This window comes from Phalacrocorax aristotelis, chromosome 3 (genome assembly GCF_949628215.1).
Source record: "Phalacrocorax aristotelis chromosome 3, bGulAri2.1, whole genome shotgun sequence".
NCBI classification, from domain to species: Eukaryota; Metazoa; Chordata; class Aves; order Suliformes; family Phalacrocoracidae; genus Phalacrocorax; species Phalacrocorax aristotelis.
Window position 1 is genome coordinate 110,933,409 of NC_134278.1, and position 26,324 is coordinate 110,959,732.

At 39.7% G+C, this 26,324-nt stretch overlaps 1 protein-coding gene across 1 annotated transcript in view; it reads left to right on the plus strand.

Moving 5' to 3' along the window:
* PRKCE (protein kinase C epsilon) overlaps positions 1-26,324 on the plus strand; it is a 298,381-nt gene that overhangs the window by 37,735 nt on the left and 234,322 nt on the right. The gene's annotated exons all lie outside the window — the stretch shown is intronic.

Sequence of the window (26,324 nt, forward strand, 5' to 3'; positions counted from 1 at the left end):
TATGCCATGATCCTTGCTTCCAGTCAGAACTTCCCTTAGGTTTCTTACCCAGTCTGTACAATGATCCTCCACGTGCATTTGCATTTAGTATTCCTCACATCTGGGATTTCAGATTGGTGCTACCTCTAGCCTAGATTGGCTAACATAATGTGGAGTCCATGATCTTCTTTCTATCTTACTTTGCTAAGAATTCCCCATATTCATAAAAATTTGTCTTGAAAAGCAATCCCTCCTAAGTCTGTGTGTTTTTCCAACGTGCCGTGTTTTGTTAACACATTACAATAGCAATACCAGGCATAAGATGTCTTATGAAATGCCCTTCTTTTGAATACCAATTCCTTGGAACTAGTGCTTTGGTGTATGTTCAGAGCTCTGTCGGCCTATCTTTTTCTGTAATAGTTAGTGAGTCTTTATATCTTGTCTCCCTATGCCCACTTGCAGAGTGAATGAGACAGTGACTGGTATTTTGTCTAATTGCCAGCCAGAAACCCCATGAAGTTAGTCTTTCCATCACCTTTCATTCATTTTTGAATATTTTTCTGTCTTTTAAAGAAATGCAGTTGAGCTTCTCTAGTGATAGTGCTTCCATGTAAATAAGGAGGAGAAAGAGCCTTTTTGCAGTACGTATGGTCTCCACAGCGTCGCCATGAAAATCATGTATAACTTCTTGGCATCCGTGCCCTGCAGACCAGGTTCAGCTGACTTCAAAGTAGGCACCATGCCATCTGAACAGATGGGTATTAATGCGAGCATTGGATATAGATGTTATGGACAAGGTTCCCATTTCCAAATGTTACAAAATGTTGTCAGTCTTGAACATCTACCTCTGGGTGTAAAGGTTCTGTTGTAAATCCAGCTTAGTGAAGAGTTAGCTTTGCAATATTAGGAATTTAAGTCTTGGATCAACTGTGTCATTTGCAATGTTGGATAAGGGTGTGAAGTTCCTCAGAGGAGCTTGCTTGTATTTTTGGAGGAGTTCCCATGAGCAACAGATGAAAAAAAAACATCTGTGGTGTTTACCACTTTCATATGAATAAATTATATTGTGAAGCCACCATGGAAGAAAATAACTATTTTACTTTTTTTCTGCGCCTGCAAGTAGGGATGGAATTCATTGGGCATCTGATGAACTTCATTCAGCTCACCAGGCTTGTCTGTTCCCTTGTATAATGTGATCGCTATTTAGGGTGAAAGGTTCTTTTCTCTGCTTGCCCTTTTTGTCCTGTGTTTTTCTCGTATGCCTGTACAGTAGCGACGATAGATGCTTTCCTAGGCCTTGTTGACAATAAGGTGTTTTTTTGCTTGTCATTGTCTAAGCAGTCTCCTGATCCTTCCAAGGCTTCTTGTAGGTCCCACCAAACTGAATTTCCTCTTTCCCGCCAGAGTTGTTATAAACTCCACTGTGTTCTGAAAGTTTTTTCAGGAGCTACTTACTTCTTCCACTCTGTGTCCTAACGGACGGTGTAACAAGACGTATCCTGAGGGAAGAGTGTGGAGATGTGAAGTGACAGTGGGCCCATTTACAGTGATTTGGATAGAAGCTGTGTTGGAAGTCAGATTCAGGGCCTGTCTCTCAATGTTCTCTGTAGTATGGAGGATATGACCTAAATCCTATTCGTTTTCTCTTTTTGTATCACAAAGAGATCAGAATATGTATTTATACTGGACGTCAGCTCCTATTCCACATGATCAAATTATTTATCTTTTACATCCTGCCAAAAGTGAACAGAATGCCATTTGTTAGTTTAGAAATGCCAAATAAACAATCTTTAAAAATAATTTCTTTTGGGAAGAAACATCCCCTAAATTGTTAGTTTTCTTACAGCATGTCTAGTCCAGATAATTTCAACAAAAAGTTGATGTTAGTGGGATCATCCACTGAGCTCTTGGCTCTCGTTCAGTCTGTACAGATGTTCTTTTAGACTCTTATCCTGTCTAGATAATAGGAAGCATGCCTAGTAAGCAACTGTGGAGCATGTTAGCATAATTAACGTAATTCACAGTACCTCAGCATTCAGCCTGGGGCTGCGGACTCTAAAAATAGAACAACAGATTCTGCACAGCTTAATCCTACCTGCTTGTTAGTCATTATCTTCTTAATAAGCAACTAGCGGCTACCTTTTGTTTGTAAAGAATCTTTCATTCAAATGGTTTTACTTTTCATTTGGGAATGAGGCCGGGGCTTTGGCCATTTTCTTTAGTAAAGTGTTGTGGATCTGTGTGCTGATACTAAAACAATCATAGTTAGATGCAGTGTTTAGTATTTCTCTTTTAGTTTAGGCCAACTCAGCACAAAGATGAACAGATGTTGCTTAGTAAGAGGGGAATAATTTAAGTAGGTGCAATGATGTCTTTTTTTTTTTTTTTTTAAATTTTCAGTTCAGTTTTTCCTTGGGCAAGTATATTGTATAACGATGAGATTGGCTTCTCTGTTTAAGGTTATGCAGGTTGTAGGTGAAGATGCAGAGAGTTTCCCTCATGGCAGACATCCTTTCACCCATACCTCTGCTCTTCAGAGGCACCATGCCATGCCATTATTATGTTGAGGGGTTTTGCCAAGGCAAAAGAGATTTACGCATGTTGAAGCCAAATAGTACATGAGAAGGGCAATCAAATGTGTTTATGGCAATAGATTGGGAAACCAGCAACTTGAGTTTAATTTCTGCAACTTCCAGATATAACTTCTATAATTTCAGGAAGTAACTTAAGCCCATGTTCTCAAATGCACCTTGCCTATTTAATTTTATAGTCTTTTGGTCCTAGTTTCTGTGTGCCTCGATGTTTAACACTAAGAGGATATGTCTTCCTTTGTCTCTTTCTAAGCTCTGTACAAACACATACACAGGCTAATGAAGCTCTCAAGTTTGATTTGAGACTCTAGGTCAGGCAGTAGTACAAATAGCCTACTAATGAAAGGATAAGAAATGGAGGGAGAAGATGACATAGCATTTATGGAAACAGCAACAAGGCTGAGAGGATAACAAAAACTTTTTAGAACAATCATGGGTAAGATGTGCAAGAGCAGTTCCTCATATAGGGATACATATGTCATGTTCACTCCCATGGTTTATTTTTGAAAATAAGACTTAGACATCTAAATCACTTAAGAATTCTTAAAAATTTAATTGGTTTATAAATATGGGTCAATATACTAGTAACATAGCAGCTGAGTTAAATGCAACAGAAGAAGGCAAAATCAGTACTTTTAAATTCCAAGATATGTTTATTGTGTGTGCTAATGAGAAAAATAATTACTAATAAATAATAAACCAATAAAATTAATATAATTTAAAAATAAAAAGTAAGAAACAAATATTTATTAATAAATAATAAAATTAAAACTTTTGTATGTTTATAAATTGTATCTGCTAAATATAATTGGCTTTTGATGACTTTAAATAATCTGACTTTGTTTTCCCTTGTTTATACATCTTGCTGTCAATGATGCCTTGCTTGAAAGAAGAATGAAGATGACCAATGGATGAAAAGTTTAGGTGTTTTCTGAGGTTTATATGATTTAAATTCTAGATTTGGGTAATTTTATGGTTTAATCTGAGAGGTAAACGAGAGCTGCACTGAAAAGTGTCAGTTATTGGGATTGTTTCTGGACCGTGATTCCCAATGTACCTAATGTTAGGTCATCAGCTTTTAAAAATTCACACAGGAATCTTACTAGGGACTTCTGAGTCCTCTGAAACCACTGAGGAGGGAAAAAAAGAAAAATATCTTGTCTTGAGTTGAGCACTCTTCTGCATATGCATATTTAAGACACTTGTTTTACAAGGCTGAGAGCGGTAGTGATTACCGAACCGCTCAGTTGCTGAGCTGCAGGAATTTGCGGCTCGTAGGCCAAATTGTGACTGGCAAATTGTGGCATCTTTCGGAACATTATAAGTATTCATATTCTGAAAATCAAGCCCATTTCAGATCCTTCTGTAGGCTCTCAATATATGAGCCATCCATACCCATTACCTGCTTTTGAAAAGCTTTCCCTACTTGCCTGAGGATAATATGGTTTTACATGGCACATCAAGCTCCAGACTTGCTGTTACTTGCTTCTAATACACTGAATTACAAGTTAGAATTTGACCATTAAGTCCTTGTTCTGTTTTTCTGAGTTTGTACATACTACTGTCAGTGCCAGAGCACCATAGCTTTGACCTAGCTCCAGTCAAAGGTTAGAAAATGGCTGGTTATTTATAACCAGCAAGCACAAATCTTGTCTTTTCATGCACACGTACTTTAATATACTTTTATTGGTTTTGAATATAGCTATCTGGTCTTTCTATCAGTCAGCAAAATTGGAGGTCAGTCTAGTCTAAAGCAATTCAGCAGCAAAAGCTTGATATTTCAAGGCAAAACTGAGATTGATGGATTGCATTGACTTTCGTAGAACTATTCCATACAAGTGAAGTTAGGTTAAAATTTGTACAAGGAGGTTTAGCTCAATGGTAACCACTCAAATGTCAAAAGGATTTAATGTGCAGAAAAGCTATATTTAATACATATTTTATGATGCAATTAGTTCCTAAATATGTGAAAATGATCACCTGACAAACTTTATACACTGGCACCTTCTTGTACTTGGCACATTTTTGTTTTAAAGCCTGGCTTACATTCCCATGGAAACTGGAGTTTCTTTTATTCCACTATTTTGCTTCATGGGAAGATACCAGCTCCAGAAATCCTTTCTTGCTGGAAGTTTTTACAGAAATTATGTTCTAAAGCTTTTCAAATCTTGAACACACCCATAGTTCATAATGAACTGTCCTCATATGCAGAAAATATCACTGCTGATATTCAAAATTCAGAAAAAGGGTAACACCCTTGGAAGGTTGGTTTTTAATATCTCACTGTTTTTTGTTGTCTGGATGTGTGTGATTAAACCTGTAAAAATGAGCAGTTGCCACCAAGCAGCACAAGTCGAGAGAATTGCAGCTTCCTGTATATTGCTTGAGTTCCCCAAATAATAATAAAAAAAAAGTATCCACATCGTACAGTATCAGTGGCGCACTGACCAGCGTGAAAGAGCAGCCTCTGGATCTGAGGCTGCCTCCACTGCAGGTACTCACCAGGCACAGTGGAGTGGCTTGGCTGCCCTGGAAAACACAAGCCTGATGACAGGCAGCAGGATGTTTCTGTCAGAAACCAACTGTTGTGACGCAGCTTGTGGGAAAGGAGATGTGAGAGTTCTGGATTTTGGGACATTTAAGGCTTATCTTTTTGTGGACTTGTCTTGAGGGGTGTCTGCGCTGATCCCTGCACTAGTGAGCAGCATGGCGAAAGTGCATCTGAACTAGGTCGACTGCTGTCCCTGGCTTGCTGCTTCAGAAGCTACCCAGATAATTGGTAGCTTTGATGACAGGGATGAAGTTACTGAAAAGGTAGTATGCTACGGCAGTTTGATAGTCATTTTGCTGTCCTCTTGGCTCTGATGGGTTTGGGTGGTTGGTCTCTGGGAGTGTGCCTCAGAGCAAAGAGTTTCTGTGCTTCATTGAGGGAACTCGGGACTCAACTGGCATGGACATGCTGTGCTATGCATAATATAATATTTGAGTTTTCTGGATGCTCTGAATGGTTTGAATACCTGCAGCTATAGTATGTATTAATAACAATTATGAAGTAACCTGAAGGGTAATTTTTTTTCTTTGGAGCTTTGGAAAGCTTATCTTAGCACAGTTGTCTTCTAAATGCATTAACTTGGGATCGCTGAAAACACGTGACAGAATCGGTTTTGCTATGCTCTGCTGGAAGGCCAGTGTTGCTGCAGAGCAGGTAGAGAAATAGGTCACCTTGTTCAAGGGCTGAGTAAGGCCTGTTTCTGGTATAAGTGGACATTTTTGAAGTGCTCTGACTTTTGAGAACCTTCAAAAAATGGGTTGCAAATACTAGTTAGCAATGCACTCCAGGAAATTAAAACTAAGGAATCCTGTTGTCTTCACTCAACCTGTGTTCCCGGTGGAGTCCTTAGTGAGTCTGTCTAAGCTGAAGAAAAACCTCTGGGATTTGACCCATCAAATACTTAGTCATCATAGTGGTTTTGAAGTATTTCTCATGCCATGTACTAATTTGAAAAAATTCAAGAAGTTGTTTTAATGATACTGGGACAAAATGTTCTTTGTCTGGCTTTCTGGAATAATCTGTTCCTTCACAGAAGTAATAGTATCGTTATTATGGGAGACACTGCTTTTTGGCTCTGTTGTCGAACACTGGAGCCTTGAACAGTCACCTCCACTGAATAACAGGTTTCCTAAGAGATGATGGGCAGCCTGGTCAAATGGTAACAGGACTTCAGTGACATAATAGCTCTCAAGTCTTGATCTAGACTGTAGTGAGTGGCTCTGTCTGATGGCTGTCTGGTCTAGGCATGAATTGGGCAAGAGATCTGGTGTTAAAAAGAGAAAAGTTCCCGAAGTGGGTTATAACTGGTAATCTTTTAATTTTCTTGACAGCAAGCAGTTGAATTGTGCTGAGAGCGACAGCACATTGCAACTCTATACAGGTTCTGAAAAGTCATAAGATCAGAGATTTGAACTACTTTTTGTTCCCTGTTTGTGACCCTGGATGGCCAGAGCAGAGGTGTATTGGTGAGGGAACACATCTCAACTGTTCGTTGTGCAAGTGGAAAACCTGAACCTGATTTGCAGAAGCACAAAACTCACACCTGTAGAGTTTTAAGCAGCAACTGAAGTGGAGCTGCTGTCTCTGACAGCCGGTCCATCCCTGCTCCATATTCTAACTGGATGCACAACTTGAAGTGCTCAGCTCCTCTTTTATCTGCTTGCAACAAAAGTCTTTGTTGCTAGTTGGTCTTTTCTCTCTGTGCTAATGTTTTTGATACATCTTTAGTCCTGTAATTGTTCCACTATGAAAGTTGACATATAGGTAATTAAGTAAAATGGGGTTTTTTACAAACCTGTAAGTTCTGCTGCCAAAAGCCAGCGAATCCCTTTTTTAATCTCAGTGTGCAAATTGTTTCTAATATGCAACACATTTTTAATTTAGCCCTCACATCCGCATTATTACTATTTGAATGCCATAGCATATCTGTGGCTCCATTTGATGTATTCTGGATAGGAAGGGAGTTCTGCTCGAGCAGTATCAGATGTAACTCCATATGGCATTGTTGTGTGAGGCTAAGATGCTTGCCAGTTCCAATTTGGAACATGACATTCAATGCAAATATATCATGATACAACTGCATTGCAAGGATTTGAGCTGATTGCTGTGCTCTGCTGCTTATAGGAATATATGGTTACAGTGTTGAGGTTATGGAGTATGCTCTTGCATTCAGTGCTTAATGAGATAAAGGTGCTCTATATACTCAACTGTAACTTTTTAATTTCTCTGTCTCATAGGCATGCAATGCACTAACCATTGTATGAGTAGGCTAAGGGGGGCTTTGTTTGCAAGGTACAACCAAAAAAGAACATTTTGGTATGTGTTCTAATGATGTAGTATTGTAAATACCTCCTCTGGGGCAAATAAAAAGAAAAATATGTATTGCTTCTGATTTACCTGAGGCCCTGCTACCAGAGTTACATCTTAAAAATCCGAACAAGACAGAGGTAGTTCTGAAAGGGTGGGTGAGAGTAAGGAGACAATCTGTCTGTATGTTTGGGGGTTTGAAATTAAGGCACACTCTTACAAATAGTGACACCAGATGCTTCAAGGGGACAGGTGGTTAGTGGGTTGTTATCTTCCTCTTCCTCCTCTTCGATACCAGCTAGTGGGCCACAGTGACGCAGGGGAGATCATGCTGTACTTTTGAAAGGCTAGCCATGCCTACGGTGATGTGCAATGCAGTACCTTTTCCTGCCCCTTCCTTCATGCAGGCTCTGGTCTGCTGTCTTTTTCCGTGCATTTGCAGCGATAGTTGCTTCCAGCAGGCCCATGTAAATACTGTAAAACTTGCCTTTCATGCATCTGTTGTCATCCCATCATCTCTGTTCTCTCATAGTGTTTTTCTGAGTTTGTTCTTGCTACATCTTGCATGTCAGCATCTTCATGGCTTCTTGGAAACATTGTCTTTCTTTTGCTTTCTATCTTAAGAATGCACAGTTCATCCTGGAAATAAAATGCACATTGAAGACTATCTTAAGCTTTATGGAAACAAAATAAATCCTGTAAATTTCAAGTAATGTGCCATTAACTTTGACGCAGTATACAGCTGAGCTAGAGATGTGAATATGTCCAGAATTGCTTCTAAAAGGATGGGAAAACCATGTGTAGTAGCATACTATACAGCAAAGCTTCTCCTAAAAGAAAAAGGGATAAAAATAAAGGATCATAAGTAAAACAAGCACTTATCCTGTTGTTTGTAGTCACAAGTGAAGTATATCGATAATTTAGAAGTCACTGAAACAATTTTAGGATATTGCTTATGCAAAAACATTGCATTTTTGCATGTTACATTAGAACTTATTAACATTATTTTACATGTGAAAAAAATTAATTGTAAAAAGAAATAAATGTCATGGCAGCACATGGGCATAGCAAGAACAGATGCTGATTAGGTCATCTTGTTAGTGACTTAAAAACGTCACTGCAGATGGGTACAGAACTGACAGCCTATGCTGAGGAATGTATCACTGGTAAGTTACACAAGCTGCTAGGGAACAAGTGTGGAGATGGAGCGATAAATCTGGGATCCTGGAAACCCTTATAGCAGGCTGAAAAACTGTTCTGTTGTCAATAACAGTCCAGAATGCCTGAAATAAAATCAATTTTCCATAGCTTGTTGGCAAGGGATTTTGAAAGAAATGTCTGACATGTTTTCAAGCTGTGTGCAAATCAGAAGGACTATTACTCTGAAATCCACATGATAAAGTGTTCAATTCATGAGATAAAATACTTTAAATCCTTATTAAGGGGACTAAACTTGTTAGCAGATGCTGCTTGACACAGTTATGGTTGCAGAAACAGAGGTACAAACTCAGTGGTTTGTGTGCTGACAGCTGCGTAGCTAAGTTGGGAGTAAACCAATATTGGACATGACTTGTAGTATACTTAAGTTCCTAATCATTTGCCACCTACAGGATACGAGCCGGCTCAGTTATTTTGTGTATGGGGCTATTTACAGAGATCCTGACCTGGTATGCAAAACATTGCGTGAGAGACTTTGTGTTAGAGGGTAGCAATGACACTGAATTTGAATGATTTGGAAAAGAGAGTTTTCCATACAGAGGAGCATAATGGTACCAGAGGCTCCTGCAGCTCTGAGCTTTCAGTAGTTTGCAACGACAATTCTTTTGTCTCATGGCTGGTTTGTCTAATTTTGATTACTACAGCTGCCTGTTTGCTCAGGTGATAAGTAAAGAATAGGAATTGGCCATTATACCTATTTGAAGACATATGTCTGGTTGCTGGTCAAATGTTGTGTCATGGAGGATGACACTTAGTTTTGCTTGCACTGCTTTGCATTGTGTTAATTACTGCTAACATTAATGTTTCTTCTAGTTTCTGCTCTCTAATTTTAAGTCAAGACTGCAAAGAATGTGCAATGAGCCTTAAAGATTGTAAGTTTTAAATAATTACGAGACATTTGATCTCTCCTACTTTCTCAAACTTCCGTAATTCCTATTTTCAAGCTCTGGTCTTCCAGGCAGGGGCTTGAAGAGTAGAAACTTTAAAAAAACCCCAAAAATTATACAACTGAAAGCTAAATTGCCATATAACTCTCTGGAGCCCAAGCATTTTAAAAATCCCACCAATGAAACACCAATGGATAGATCTTCAGTTCTCTCCCAAGGAACTACACTCGATTTGTCTGCATGGTGCTTTTTGTGTTTTCATTATAGCTGTGTCACTTTAAAGGCAAATGTCTGAGGAATTGTGAGTCCTGTAAGATGCTTGTGCAAGTTACCAATAGGCCTGACCTCCAACAGTTTTGGAGAAAGAAATGATTCATTGAATACAATCCATGGTGGTTCTGCAACCATAATTTTCTGAACGCATTGTATGTCTGTTTCTCTATTTGTACAGACTAATATGACCTGATCCCAGTTTATTTTTAGATAGAATTTTTTTTTTTTCTGCTGACTCTTTCTTTCTTTGTTTTGACTTTGCATCTGCAGGGACAAAGCTCGGCTTTACATTACATTAACTGTTCATTCACAAAACTCACCTTTGGGAAGATTTGCATCTATGCACTTGTTCTGACTAAAATTTCCTGTGCGAAACAAAGATTTTGCATTTCAGTTAAAAAGAACAGAATTTGTCTGTTTCGGTGTTTTCTGTTTTTCCATCACCATGGTATCTTAGCACCTGGCAATTTTGCAGGCTGAAAAAGAGCAAGCCAAGTTTATTAAAGAAATAGAGACAGGTCAAGCATTTATTTGATGGTACAGTACAGTTTAGGAATCCCCACATGGTAAACCTCTTGGTAAAATGTGTGTAAGTGCGTTAACCCTGAGTACGGAGTTAATATAGGTGTGAGTAAGAGAGAATCACGTCCAGCATTCTCCTCTGAATGGTGTTCTCCTGGCAGAGGTGGTGTGCAGCATCCCGCAGACCCAGCAAACAGTGGGAAATCAGTGTAGCTTGGAGTTGTGCTGTTGCACGGTATCATCCTGAAAATAACAACATGTATAAGCCACCTGCAAGTCACCCTATTGAAACTCCTCTCCCACATTTTCATCAAAGAGCAGCCCTGCGTTCAGCAAGAAGTAGGAATGCCATCAAAGTTGCCATTGTATGAGCTGAACAGCTTGCATCAGGGTTTCCTGACACTGGTACCCACCTCTCCCATTCCCTTCTTTCTAGGAAGAGACAGAGGCTATGAAGAGCAGATATTATGAAAAGGCAACAAAGTCTTTCTGATCTCTCAGAGTATTCTGAGAAGTGTGCGCACTGAATGCAAAAGACAAGGAATTGAGTTTCTTGGTTAAAAAGAAAGTTGGCAGGTTTAAAAGGACATGCTTTAAACCCAAACCTCTATAGTACTGTTGATCCACTCTTTTTCTTTTGTTCCTGTCTAAAAAAGTGCGATTACTCCTCTTACTGCTCTGCCTCCATGGGTCATTCATAGAGACTTTTAGTATCTTTAAGTTTTACTCAACAATAAAGTCATGTAAACACCAAAATGCACGAAACTTAGCAAAAATTTTCTGCTCTGAATTTTTCTAATACTAATTTTCTTTTTCCATTGCTTTATCACTGTTTTAGCTTCCGCTTTGAATTGGAAAAGTTGTAGCATTGTGACAAGTGGATTAGCCAGCTGCATAATAATTTTACTGTAATGGTTCATGAAAAAGTGAGACAGGGTAGGAATGACAGAAAACAAAATCGAGATTGAGGAAGGTGGTTTGAAAAAGATGCATTTCTAGCAGTTAACCTGATTTTAAAAAGAATCTGGTAGGGGAAGCAGGGACTGGTGGTTGTAAAATGAGGACAGGTATCAGCTAACTTGAAGAATTAAAGTTAAATAAAACTTTTAACATCTAGATTACTTGTATGATACGGTATGGAAACACACAGGAGTACAGATACATTGAATGGAAAAACCAAATCCTCATCACTGCATTTACTGGCGGATCAACTTCAGTGCTGGTTGGCAGACTGCTTTCATTAATTTATGCTCTTGTATTTCAACCTGATAAACATCCTTGCTTCAGGACTTTCTTCAGTATTTGTAACCATATCCTTTCACAGATTCTCAAATTTTTTAAGTAATCCAGATTGTTATGTGGACAGGGACTTTCTTCCAAGGTGGCTGTTCAATCTATTTCACTGTTGGTACGCTAGGACTGTATTTTTCTACCATAGGAAATGTGTTTTGACTGCCTTCATTATGGTAGGTAAATTTAGATGATACTCTGAACAGTACAGACAGAAAAAATGTCTTTAAAACAAATTCTGGAAAGTGGGTCTTAGTTTCCTCTTGGGACATTTGCAAATTCGTGTGACATCTGTAATACTGTTTATGCAAGTCTCATCCCTAGAGCAAAGAGGATTTATACTGTAGTTATGACTTGTTATGAGATTTATAATATCAACAATCTCAGTGAAACTGGATCAGATCTGGTGGCTTACAGGGGAAACTCACTTTCTGCATGATGATTTCCTTCTGTGGCAAGTCTTCGACTATCTGAGAAAAACCAGTGCTGGCAAGTGGAAAAATGGTGGCTTTTCCTTTGGTATTATCTAGGCTTTGGCACTGAGCTAGAAGGCAGAAGTGAAGGGAAGTTGGGAAGCTGACGCTCTGTAGAGGGTGAAAGTAGAGAGGAAGATGTGATCACCAATCTAGCATGTGCAATGCCCCTAATCCTCCTTCTGTGCAGGAGTCCCACTTGATGACAGATACCCAGACTGGGATGTGGAGCATTTGTAGCATCTTGCTACAAACTTCAACAGGAAAATGAGAACTTCATGAGGTGAGGTGAAACCTACAAGTCAACATACAATGTGAGGTTGTATGACACTAAGCAAGTCTGCTTAGGGGTTGCTGTAATACAGGCAGTAAAATAATAAACATAGCTGAGCAACATAGCCCATAGAAATAAGCAGAATATAGCTTTAACTCAGTGGCTTTCCCCGCCAACTCAAGCGTGGGTTTGCTACGCCACAGGAAGCTGCACTATTTATGTCTCTGATTTAATACAATGTTCAGGTACCATGATGAACACACATAAAAGCATATATAGATTAACAAGGGGCATTAAACGTTGAGAGGGAAACAGAAGAGGATTGTCTAAGCATTGAGCATTCTTTTAAAAATGTACAGGCTTCGTTCCGCATGACCTTTTTTATTGCTAGCCTCAAGTAAAAGAATTGAGCATGTACTTTCTCCTTTGGGCTGATGGAGCTGAAATTCAGATAACCAAAAAGTATTTTATTATCCTATCAAAGGAACTTGGACCTTGACTGAATGAAAAGATAAGGCCTTTCATGTGAGCCTTATCTGTAGGTTTCTGTATCTTCTTCATCAGTTGCAATGGCTTCTGAATAAAATGAACGGAAAATATTTCTACTGATGCTAGGCAAGTAATGCATCTCTTCGCTTTTAAAGAGGTGGCAATATGCTAGTTAAATGTGAATGATGAAAGAGGTTTTATCAAGTGTATTCACTGTTTACAGCCAAGTGTCTCTTCATTCCCAAGGAGGAAGATTGGAACTAAAATTTTAGGACTGCAGGAGGAGGTATGTTCAGCAAGGTGCTGTAATCCTGAGTATTATTTTCATCCTGTTGCAATCGTTAAAAAAAGGCTCCATCCCTTGTAAACTGTGCTGACTTGAGGACCAGCTTCAGTGTTAGAGGTGGGAATGCTGGTATTCCCTGGCCTTGTTGAGCACTGATGAAAGGGCATGGGAGCAGTAATTGGGATAACAAAGCTTCTTAAGAACAGCTGCTCTCTGCTTCTCTTTGTCTTGATGGTGGCTAAAGGCAAGGAGGGGAAGGGTGTGGAAGGGCCGTTCCCTGCACTCCAGGGGCACTCCTGTAATGCTAGATGTCAGAACGCACTGGGGATTGGTGGTGGATGGAGCTGTTCCAAATATCAGAAAAATTACTCTAGTGATCCTGTTCCTTCTTAAGAGTCAGATCATAGTTATGCATTTGAGGCTTCTTATGCTAGGCTTATGACAAAGACATTACTCAAAACTGGGTTATTAGCAAAGAGAAAAGGGATCACCACTGTTAGCAGTCTCTACAGCAGCAGCGTGTCTACAGCAATTCTACTTGCAGCAGAATTATTTCAGTGGGTATTTGGGGCACTCAACGTATCTTTGGATGGGCTGGCAAAGTGAGGAGAGATGAACTGATATGTACGTTATCATTAATGTAAATAAAAATGTTGACATTGCCAGAGTGGGTCTCCCAAAAACTTTAAAGGCTTGTGTTTCTGCTATGTATGCCTTGATAACCAGTTACAGAATCTAAAGTAAATACAGTAGTTCTTTCAAACTAGAATGCCATGCAAGGCTAAAGTCAGCCAGGAAGGTGTATTCAGACTTTCTTCATTATGGAGCTGAATTTAGGAGCTAAACTGGGAGAATAAATTTCCTGGGGAAGTCAGTAAGTTAAAGGGTGCCTTTGCAGAACAACTCAGAGCAGAGGTCTGTATGTCTAAACCAGTTTCTTAGAGAAAGTAGGTGCATAGCATAGGCACCCAAATTTAGATGCTTAAAGACTGTGTGAATACTATGCTGGAGCGTATGTTGCCATAGTCACAAGGAAGATGGTCTGCATCCCGTGAAGTATTTCTGCCTTATAATGATTTCAGTGAATAACTGTTGTAGTGTTTGGTCTTCTGTAAAAACAAGATTATCAGTCTAGTTGGGGTGTTATTTTTATATTTAAGAATGTATTTGGGTTTTTCTGTAACAGAGCCAATGGACCAATATACTAATTTATGTACTAAAGCCTCTCTGTGCTTCCAACGAACCGCTGCCTAATTTCATCCACCTTGATACTCAAAACTGGGATTCAAGAGTAGTCAGGAAGACCATGTGGACTTCTAATGTGCCTTTTCTCATGCAGTGTCTTTTACACTGCCTGTGTTATCCTTTCTTTTCACTGCAGCCACGTTGCATTTCTTTTCCTGCACTGTACCAGGTATTTGATGTTCACCCTCTCTCTGCATATTTTTTATTTAATAGAAAAGGGAAAACTTCCCCCCTACCCCATTCTTCTCTACAGAACAAAGATGGAATAGGAATGCTAATTGATATAAATCCGTTGCAAAGAGCCTAGGGTTAAGAGGAAATTAGCCCTTTTGCAGTAAGGTTATATTGTGATTATTCATAACAAAAATGTCTTACTTCTTTAGAAAAGCAGTTGTTACTAGCAACAGATTGGGTACGTTACGAAATCGACCACTGGTCCGCTTAATGTGTGATGTTAAGTAACCGCTGTGTGAATGTTACAGCCACATCTCTTGTAATACATGGAAGGAGTTTTTTATTGGAAATTCTAGGGCCTGTTCTTTATCAATACCACTATGCTGGCTTCAGTAGAATTAACTTTGGCACCTGGTTTACACAGAGAGGCCAGTGTGTTGCTGAACCTGCTGTCTGGTCGGATGGGAATCACACCCCTTCTTTCAGAGCTCAGTGTCGCTGGAGCCCTCGTCATTTCCTGAATGCAGAGCAACCTTTCTGACAACTTCTTCAAGGCTGTAAATCTTTCCATGTAAAACTGTTGCGAGTGGTGTTTGCAGAATTGAATCAATGTAGAATTTATCCGTTGCTTAGCAAGGTCACTGACCAAACAGCTTCCAGGCTGTGATTACGTTGTACATTCTAAAGGCTTATTAAAAGATGCAATTTATATTTAATCTTCATTAAATAATTTTGAATCTCAGAATTAAAATCTTCAAGCCAAGCTGGGAGGTCTTGTCACAGCTCTATGTATTGTGTAACTCCCTAGAGTACAGGCTCTGGAGTGTATGCAGAAATCCTTGGGAAATTGGACATAAACGTCACTGCTGACAGTTGTGTTACAGTAACAACACAACTCACATCTTCGTGGCAGATCTGACTAAATTCCTTGTCAGCAGGTTTTTTAGTTTCCAGTTAAGTCAATTGCTGGTCAGATGGTTTAGATAGAGCTGATACTAAAGTTTTGTTTAATGTACTGAGTGGTCCCATGTGGCCCTGTTCAAATATGCATTGCGCTCGGCTGTGGGCAGGTAACAGCTTTCCCCCTCCAGAAAGGCTGCATTCTTTGCTTTTCACAGTGCACAAATAGTGAGCAGGTATGGGAGGAGGGGTGGCAGAGAAGCAGGCAACTGAGGATGAAGGTGCAAACAATTTATCTATCTGACATTTCTGAATTAGGGATTAAAAGAGGGCTAACTACTTTCTCTGGTGCTTCTCCATACTGCTGAGTATGGACAAGAAAACTTAATATGAGTCTTTTTCCTTATGTCAGATCAGACCAAGGGTACATTACAGCTGGGCTTGCTGGAGGCAGAAGGCCCAACACTCTGCTTTTGTAATTTAATTTTATATGAAGCTCACAGTATCAGCATTGTACATAGAGTAGCCAGTTGCACAAGATAAATAATGTTGCATTTTTTAAGTTTCACAAGCTTTGTAATAAAATAATTTAAAAAAATACAAGTAAGATGTGAGTCTTACAGCTTGACTGTTACTTCAGCTTAATGGCAGACTCTTCTAAAGAACATACCCGCTCGAGCAGGGGGATTGGATGAGGTGATCTCCAGATGTCCCATCCAACCCCTACCATTCTGTGATTGTGTAAACTGTCATGTGGCTGCTACCAAGCACCAGTAATTTCATGTGCATCCCCCATGTGAAAACTCTGGTTGTATTTTGCTTTTGACCACTAGAAACCTCAGCCACTGTTGTGTTTGCTGTGGCTACACGTGCACTAACCACAGAAAGTTGTTTCAAACCACTGATCAAAGATCTGTCTCTACTGGTCATAGCTTTAACATTGTTTTTTGTTTGTGCTCTCACATTTCCTTTGGCTTTCAGAATACAGTAGGATAACAGTTATATTTTTAAGAAAAGATTTTTTCAATTTCAAACACTAATAGGAGTGGCTGACTGACTGTTTCCTTCACTCTGAGTTTGGATGTTGGGGCAAGAGCAATAGGTATTGTTAAGAACTGCAGGTTTTGATATTCTGTAGGACTCCAGTTACTGCACAGTAGCATGAAAATATGAATAATTCAGCTCATGGTTCATAGTGAGAACTGGGAAAGTCTCCAAACTGAAATTTGCAATGGAAGGTCTTAACACAGTAAAAGTGACTGAAGAAAATTTCATTTGGATGCCAAGGATTACCCTCTGTTAAGGTATGTCTCACCCTGTCTGTATGTCCCTAAAAATCTTGCTTTACTTTAACATTAGGACTTTCTGTTGTACTCACATTGTGAAGTATTAGTTTACCTAACCTGAATCTTCTTTGCTACCATCTTCAGTCTCTCTCCTTTTCCCCATCAAATTTTTAAAGAACGTGTCAGATAATGGATTGTCTCGAAAGCCCGCTATTGTCAAATAAAAGATTATACTGCAGGGTGGAGCAGAGCAATAAACATGAAGACAATTCATAATACTCTCTCTGGTTGTGTTATGAGGCTGGGACTTGGGACTCACACAGCATAATGAAGAAGCACCTTTGCAGCCTGAGTCATGACTACAGTAGTCTCTGCCTGTTGCCACCAGGACCATGACTACCCTGAGAGGTCATATTCATAAATCTGCCCACTCTAAAAAACATTTCCTTGCATATGGGTCTTCTTTATGGGGGATGTGAATCCGTGCTGGAAAAGACAGCATCCACTGCCAAGAGATAATGCTGAAGTGGACTTCAGCAATTTTTTGGGCCATTTTCCTAACCTTTTGAGGTCCAGAGAAAATACCTCTTAAATTGCTGTGTTCTTACCTTCACTGTACCTTTGCTTTCTTAACCTTGAACTGTGTTTTATAGTCTCTCTGATGGGACACATGCAGGGTTTCTTTGCCATAGCAGGAATTCCAGGCAAGAGGCTTCAGGTATTATCTCTCTAGGTTTAATGGAATTTTTCTGTTCCCTGTTAGAAGATGATAATGATAAAAAATCACTGCTGTTTTTTAATACATGAGCTCTGGTTGTCTGGACCCTGAATGTAGAAATTACCTGTCTTCATTGACTAGATATTTGGTAGCTGTTAACACCTGCCAGCCAACAAGGTGTTTAATACTGTATGGTGTCAGACACCATCATTATACCCTGACTCGATATGATGGGAAGCTTGCTTCTCATCCACTCCAGGGATAGCCCTGCTGGGCCACCGCCAGCTTCCTCTGGGACCTCTCAACCATGCTCACCGTGCCTTACCTGTGGAGCAAGTGCAAAGCAGTCACCTGTGGGTGTGGGATGTTCCTGGAGTAAATCCTTGATTCGCCTTGGTCCCAGAGCATGGGCTCAGTCCATCCCAACTCTGGGACCAAGGCAAATCAAGCAGCAAGCTTGGCCAAAAGGGCTGAGCAGCACAGGTGCGATTTGACCACTGGATGGCAAGTTAGGAATGTATCCTCATAAAGGTCTTAGGATTTAGAGAAAACAGTGGGTCTCCAGGTTGGAAGAGGGCCAGGGAATTGTCAGGGTTTTTTTTCCTATGGGTGGGCACTTGGTTTGGAAAAGAAATTGCTTGGCTTTGGAGTGTTTTGGTAGGGGGAGCAGCAGAAGCGAGGGTTCATTTTTGCTTTAAGAAAAGGCATGCAAGATGGAGGTGTTGAGAGAGACGTGCACTCTGAATTTATTTAGTAATAAATGGACACGATCATTCTCTTTTCCTTCTTTGTTTGTAGGAGTAGAGAAGCTGTGACCTGATGGGGACTGTTTTACATAGACCCAAAATGAGGCAAACTAGGCCCAAACGGTGGGCCAGCAAGCAGAGGGTAGCTAATAGCTACAACTCCATTTTGCTCCACGATTGAATGACAAATGCCTTGGCCCCTTTTCCCTTAAAGGTGCTTTCTGATTTTTTCTTCTTTCTTACTTCTATGTACTTTCCTTTCTAACTCTGTCTCCAGATTAAAGAAAAATAGCCTCCATTTATTTTAATGGTCCATATTTCTGTCTGTGAATGTTACATCTCTTTTTGTACAAACTGTTCCAGTTCAAAGGGGAACAGTTCTGAAAGTGGTTGGTCACCACTTCTGGATGCTGATTATCTGTCTGCTGAAAAATTGACTTTTCTGGTCACTGGTAAAATGCATTCGGGAAGATATGGAGCATCTGTTCGTAACTTGTCAAACAGATGGAGCCAACTAAGTGAAAAAAGCATTTTTGTGCCCATAGCCCCTTTAAAGCATTGCCTTCCAGCTGCTTCTTCCTTTAGAAAGGGTATCTTGCAGAAGACACACTGAATATCAGGAGTTCCTGATGGTAAGTCCAAACGCCTGCACTCAGATGCTGAATTAATTACAATACTAAGTCTGGATGGAGTCATCTGAATAATTTTCTGTAATGCCTAAGCAGACATGACTGTAAACCAAATCACTCTGTTTTGTGCAGAGGAGAACTGAACTCTCCAGTTCAATGAAATTCCTTGAATACGCCCCTAAAGTAGTGAGTGAACATGATGATAGAATTTAGACAGAAAACTTTTGACAGGGTTCCTCACAAAAGGCATTCAAGTCTTAGGATAAGTACTTAAAGGGCAAAAGGCAGCGGTGCATCATTATTTGGAAATCGACCAAAAGATGCAAACAGGAATTTCTGTAGTAAATTTTCACAGTGGTTCAAATGTTGCAGCGTATCTGTCCCTGAAGATTTGTTTGAACTTTTTGCCTGTGTTGCTGAAATGAAAGTTAACTCTAACAATAAAGGTAAAAGCCATGGACCTTATTGTCAGTGAACACGAGCGTTTATGTAGAGGAGTGGTAAATCAATTATTTAAATATAGAAATATTTCTTTTCCTGAAGTTGGAGATAGCCACCTAGACTGAAAGTGAATACATTTTGAAAAATAAATAACAAATAGCCCTCTACATAAAATATGACTACCTGCAGTTAGCAGAGCCTGTAAAAGCCGGTAAAGTTTCAGTGTAAAAGCATACTTGCCTTCATGTATTTTGGTAAACGGGCTCCTTTAACTCTGTTATGCTGTCGCCAGTGATGATCCTGCAGCCTTAGAGCAGATCTGCCTGCTGACTAAGTGTACTGCAAGGGATGGAGTAGAAGTCACTGTGGTCTCACAGCTATTTTACCTTCAGTGACAGGTTCTCCTCTCTGCAGATGTCTTTCCAGGTGTTCCTCTTCAGCAGCTGGGCAGTGTATCTTACAGCACTGCTGAACTGGAGGAGGGTCAAAGATACAGAGTTTTAAATAGCAGATTTGGGCTGTTTGTTCAAGCATGTCTTTGAAGGGGGGGGCCTTCAGATGGTCTTTGTAGCTGAATCAATTCTATGCTAATGCTCACTTGCCTGGTTTTGGGAGAGAAAACACCCAAGAACAGTCTGTTTAAAAGCAGAGGTGCTGCCCAAACGAAGCTGGGAGAAACTTCTTTGTGATTTCATATTCTTGTAATAAACTGAACCTGCGTACTGAAAAAAGCAGAAGTCTGTTGTTCTTTCTTATTTTTTCCACCACTGCTGCATACAGCAAACGCTCTTTCAGCCTTGCTAAGTTTGTGGTTGCACACTTCCTCCCTCTGTTCCCCCCCCAGCAACCTCAGCCTTACACCCAGTCTGCAGAGTCTGCATGTACGAAGGAGAATTTTGGTTTTCATCTTCTAAAAATCCAACTCTCTTCTCTATTTATGTACCTTTAAAAATAAAAGTAATGTATGTAAAATGATTGCAGAAGAGCAACAAAGTATTCTTCTGAAACAGGAAAACAAGGGAATTAAAAGCCTCATATGTAAAATTTGGGCTCTGTCTCAAAAATTTCTCTCTCTACCATTCTTTTCCTTCCTAAAGCCTCAGCTTTGCCATCTGCACTCTCACTAGGGACTGGGATTTGGCTATGTGTGAAGAAGGGTAAGACAGCTGAAAAATTATTCTAGGAATAATTGCTGCTAAAGGTGTTCTGCATTTGAATGGTATCTGCTGAAAAGGAAGCACTTCCCTGTTTCCATTAGTGAGTTTATAATGATTGCTGCTGCTATTTTCCTATGCTTTCAGTTTACCTTCAGGTAGATGCTGTCGGTGTCAGAGAAATATTTGCACGTCTAATGTTTACAACTCTAAATCAAACGTCTGTCTTTTTCACGAGTTCAGAAGCTCCTTAATAGACACTGCAGAGAGAAGTGGGCTCAGCCTTTTAAACATTCTCTGTCCTGCCTTTTTAGCCTGGGATTGAAGACTGTACATGGACTTTTTCTTCCCCATGAGGACAGTGTGAGCCAAACCCTTCTGTAGCCCAATTCCTCTCTCTGCCTTTTGGCAACTGTGCAGAATGGCTTACTGTATGTGGAGTTTGGTGCAATTCCATTGGAATTTGCTAGAGTTGCACTGATTTATACCTGGTGTGAATCTTGTCTTTCCAAAATATTACTGATGCAACAGAAATGCGGAGCTCAAAAATCCTTAACCAAGGAGAAATAGTGGTCTTTTTTTTTTGTTTTGCAGTAAGTTAATGGATCATTGTTATCACTGAATCATTGTTATCACTAACTTCGGTTTTCATTATCAGCTGGAAAAAAGATGAATACTTTCAAGAGTATCAGAATAAAAACACCAATAAAAATACCTTATTCAGTAGTTTCTGGGAGAGTGGTATCCCTGAAACCTTGCTTTGACTACTTCAGAAGCTGCCAGAACAGCAATCTGAAATTGATAGGCTGCAAACCTGTGTACTGGAACAGATGTTAGTATTCCTGTGGGCAGCATTTCATTGTGTTACTTCAGGTACCAGTTCTTCAGCAGTGGCTTAGGAGGAATGGTGGTTGGAAAAACTTGCTTGTGATTGGAACATAAATGGAAAGAGCTTCAGTTATAATAGTGACACCTGTGTCTTTGTTGTAGTCATGGCACCCAGGTCTTGTTTTACATGATAGAAACATGAATTTTATGTTGGTTTTAGAGTATGAACCTCCCATTTTGCATCTCTTTTTCCTGCAGACATCTAGGCATGGCGTTGGACTAGGATAGTCATGTCAAAGAAGGAAGCCGGTCACCGAGTAATAAACTTTTCATTTCACTTGTATGTGATGTGATTCACTTCCTGCTTCAAACCTTAGTTCTGTGTTCTTAGGCAGCTGAAGTTTCACACCCAAAGTCTGTTTTTCTACAGCGTGTGAACCGATTTCTGTACATGTAAGGCCCTGCCAGTCAAAGGACTGCAACAGAGAGTGTACCACATGTGGGTAGGTATATGTTTACAATTGTGTACAGAATGAATGTCACTGCATCATTTTAAGGGTGCTCTTTGCCTTTACGAGACCCCCTGCCTCATAAACAGCCTGTATGTTTTCATATATGTTGGGGAGAGAGAGCAAAGTGAGGGACTGTGAAGGTAGTGGGGGAATCTGTTGGAGAGAGATGACTGTAGAAGAGCAAATACTGTCTATGGTAACAGCTTCAGGCCCTGAAGGTTAATGGAAATGACTTCCTTGGAGTGTTGCAACGAGTCTGTTATACAAGTATGTGCTATGTAGTTCGAAAAGCAAGGATCTGCTTTATTATCCTGCAACTCTTTTATTATCAGCAGCTAAATAAATTAGATCTAATTATGCGGCTTCTAGGATTCTGTGTGTTGTGAGTTAAATTTGCTGCTACAGCCAGTGTAGTTCATTTTAAGTTCAGTATGTTACTGAATATTTATGAATGAATATTTTTTGCATTTTACAATGACATTTAGCAATACATTACAGCTAGAGCCAAATAAAATAAAACCTTCTTACAGAAAGAACAGACTTGGGGGAAAATATCTCATCAGATTCTTGCTTTTCCTTGACAGATAGTTTGGGGACCTGTTCTGGAATTTTATTAATGGCTGGTTTGTGAATCTGGCATAAAATCCTGGCCTTGCTGAAGTTAATGAGTGTTTTACCGCTGAGTCCAGCAGTGGTAACACTGGAATTCTTGCTTCTACCCTTCTGTCTACTTTTCTGTTCCTGAAGTGTGGTGAGGTGCAGGGATGCAGACAGGGAGAGAACTGGTCTTCTCCTTTCAGCTCAAGAAATGACTGCATGGAAGGATTTTCAGAGCTGGGCTATCTGTAGAGAATAAACTTATTTCCCTACCCTCTGTTCTCCTCTCTGCTTCCTTAACTCTCCCTCCCACGCCCTCTGTCTCCCTGTCTCTGGGATTTTCTGTAGAAAACAAGAAAGGAAACCTGGGAGGAAAGATTGCTGGCCATTAGCTGAAGCAGGTTCTGCCTTAAATGTTTACTTCTGGTGAAGGAGGGGAGGAAGACTGTTTGGACTTCCCAAGGGTCTGGACAATATTTGCATTAACTTTTCTGTATCAATACAATAAAGCCCAACACAGGTGTTTTAAACTTGACCCGCTTGTGCAGCGTTCCATCCCAGTGCTGACCAGTCTCTCTTAACTCTGTATGATAAGGTTGTTTTCTTTGCAACCAAGTTGATCCAAGTGACTTACCTACATTCCTTCTGATGTGCTTGGAAGCTCTTTTCTTGTTTTGGGCTTGGAATACTTTTGAAATTTTTTTTTCTAATGAATTCTCTGAAGTCAAGCTTACTAGCTCTCTTTGACCTCACAGGTTCTGTCCTGCCCCTCTGTTGGTGCAATAAATTGTTTTAATTTGCTGCAAAATGTTTTTACTGAGATTTTTATATTTATAATGGCTGTTTCCAGGCTAAGGTACAAATGAATAGCATATGGCTATTGTGAGAATAAAATATTAATTTTGGCAAATTCAGTCAATTCACAGTGGGTGTTCTTAGACTTTAAAACAAAATTATCACATATTTGGCACAGCTATCAAGTGCCTGGGTTTTGACTCTATGTTTTAATCACCAAACGAAGAGAGCAATGTGTTTTTAACATATTATGAAGACGTGGTAGCTATGACTCTGTGAGCCGAAGGTGGGTGTTGTACATGGCAGACACATGGTAGAAAAGAGGACAGGTTGCAAAGTTAGGGCAGCAGGCAACAATTAATGTACTCAAAATGATGTGGTCTGAGTGATGTGCTTGGATCAAGCCTGCCAAACCAATGAGTTTGGATTGAAAGCCTAAAAATTCTGTAAGTGTCTGGCTTGTCTGATGTTTGATATCATCCAGAATATTCAAGCATGTTAAGCATGTCTTTGTCTGTTGTTACCATTGAGTCTCAGGGAAGAAGAGAATGCATTTACTCATTGAAAAGCAGCAGAAGACTATAGATTGGTTAATTGGAGGCCCACTGATTATAAATACCTCCATAGCACCACACCTGATGGGCAGTGCTATATGACGGCAGCATAAGCAGTATCACTTACAACTTCATTGTGCCGAGTGCTGACAGCTCCTGCAGAATCCTCTCCTTGGGAAATGAGGAAAGTCAGTGTTACATAGGAGGGCGTTTGAGCTTTTTTTATCTGCATGGATACATCCAAATCACCTTCATTCATTTCTGAATACCTCACCTGTTGCCTGACTGCAGTCCAGAGTGACATTGACGTTTTAGATTATATATTATGGCCCAGTGGTGTTATTGATGATGATTCTGATTTTCATGGGCATTAACAAAGCATGGTTTCATAAAGTATGTCCTTGCTTCTGTGCTTCACTGGAGCATAATCTTCTGTAGCACCACCAGCTGATGGAAAATACAGGGCCGGAGACAAGGCCATTTTCCTTTTGTTGTTGCATATAATATGGTCTTTAAGTTACGTCTGTGTCCTTATGAAAGGACTAATGTTGATTCTGTTGAAGGAGATCCCAAAACTGGGACAGATCTATAGGACACTGGCAGTGTTAGGGAGCTGACTGGTGCTGTCAGTTACAGATTCATGAACTGTCTTTGGCATTAGTATTTAAAAACTGTGGAGCCAACCTTGTAGGATTTGGGGATCTTTGGAGGATGGCGGGAAGTTTGGGAGGGAACAGTAAATGAAGGCCTCCTAAGGCATGAATATTTTTCATTCACGTAAAACTGAGTTTCAGGAAAATTTTAATACTTTCTAAGAATACTTGGGGACATGCTGATAGATGTACAATATTCTTAAATTATATTTTTAACACAGTAAAATACATGTGTGGATGTAAGTTTGTATGGACAGACGTGGGGGTGGAGGCAGATTGTCCAAAGGGAGAGCAAGTTTCAGTTACCCTGCATGTAATTTCTGCTCCCTGTCTGGATTGCTGTTTGGAACTAATGTGACAGTATTACTGGCTCCTAGAGGAGAACATTTTTTCTGTGTATCTCATACGCTAAGCAAATGTAAACCAGAGGAGAGGAGAGGAAAGGGGATGGGAAGGGAGGGGGGAAAGTCCATTTATTAAACAAGATTTTGATAATAGATTACTTTTTCTGGAAGTCCACGTGCCACCACCAGAACATATGTTAAGCTGTAACTCAAAGACATTTTGACAATATGCAAAATGTCTTCCAAAACCTTTAAGTAAGCAGCTATGAGATTGAACTAGCTGTTACTAAACATTTCACATTATTTTCTGGGATCTGTGAGGTTTACACTTTTTTCAAGGCCTTGTTCAAGACGGGAAATACTGGGAAGTATATTTGATATTGGAGGAAGGGTTTTGTACCATGCTTCGCTCAATTGTGTCAAAGTTGTTTAATGAGATTATTGGCAAAGCGGAATAATAAATTATGAACAGAACTTAAATGACTGTCTGTCTCATGTTCTAAAATAGCTTGAGTTCAGAAGTCAGGACTGATCTGAGATTGCAAGCTGGCGTTTTTATTTGTAACAAGAGTGTAAGCTTTCTGCAGGTGATTCAACTGTGTAATGTCAGTATCAGAGCATACCAGAAATGGGTCTCTTGAACAAAATGCTGTATAACTGGGATTAGTATTTTGGTATGTCCCCTGTTGTACTGTCTGATAACCTCACAGAGCATTTATCTTCCAAACTTAGGCCCTATTCTTCCTTGGCTTCCAGCTTCTAAGTAAGGGCCATTGATTAGCACAGGAATTCAAGTCAATGTAACCTTAAACTTGATTCTTCCAAGTCCTGCGTTTGTAATCCCTAGACGTCATCCTACATCCGGTGTGCTATGTGTGTCTGGATCACTGAGCCTTTCTGTCATCCTTTGCACACTGTTGTCTGTGTTCTGGATGTGTCTATACCCTGCTCCTTCAGTGAATTTTAGAGGACAAAGTTAAACATAGGGATTAATTTGATAGCTGGCATCTGGCTATTTCTTTTTAACTGTTCACAATGGAAAATTAATTTTCTTTTTTAAGCTGTAGGATTTTTTGAAAAGGCATGGGGTTTTTTTTTGTTTGAGTGATGATTTCAATGGGTTTCTATGTTGGCTCTATTCTTACTTGAATATTTTTAAGGCTACCATAAAAACTTTCTAAAATGTTGTTGGTAGAATGATTTGAAGAATTTATAAACATGTCTTCATGTATTTTGGTTCATATGTATGCATACAGACATTTGGTGTCTTTCAAAAGCAGGAAGGTTTAACTTTTTGTGTTTTTGTGAGTAATCGGGATGCTCTTTCTAGGCTTACTGTCATAGTGACCCTTCCTCTGACCGTGAGAGCTAGAATTGGAGCCCTTTTTAATTTGGAGTTTCTTTAATACTGCTCTAAGCTCCTGCTTAATGTCACAGGAAGTTGTTTGAGAGTAAATTGAGATGCTCTCTCCCGCAGGATTTAAATGTGCTGTTTCCATTGCCACATCCTGCTGATACAGTGGTAAAAGATTAAACTGAAGGTCTAATTTGATGTGGGCCTAATTATAAGCCTAGCAGCCTTAAAAGCTTATAATGCATTTATTATTC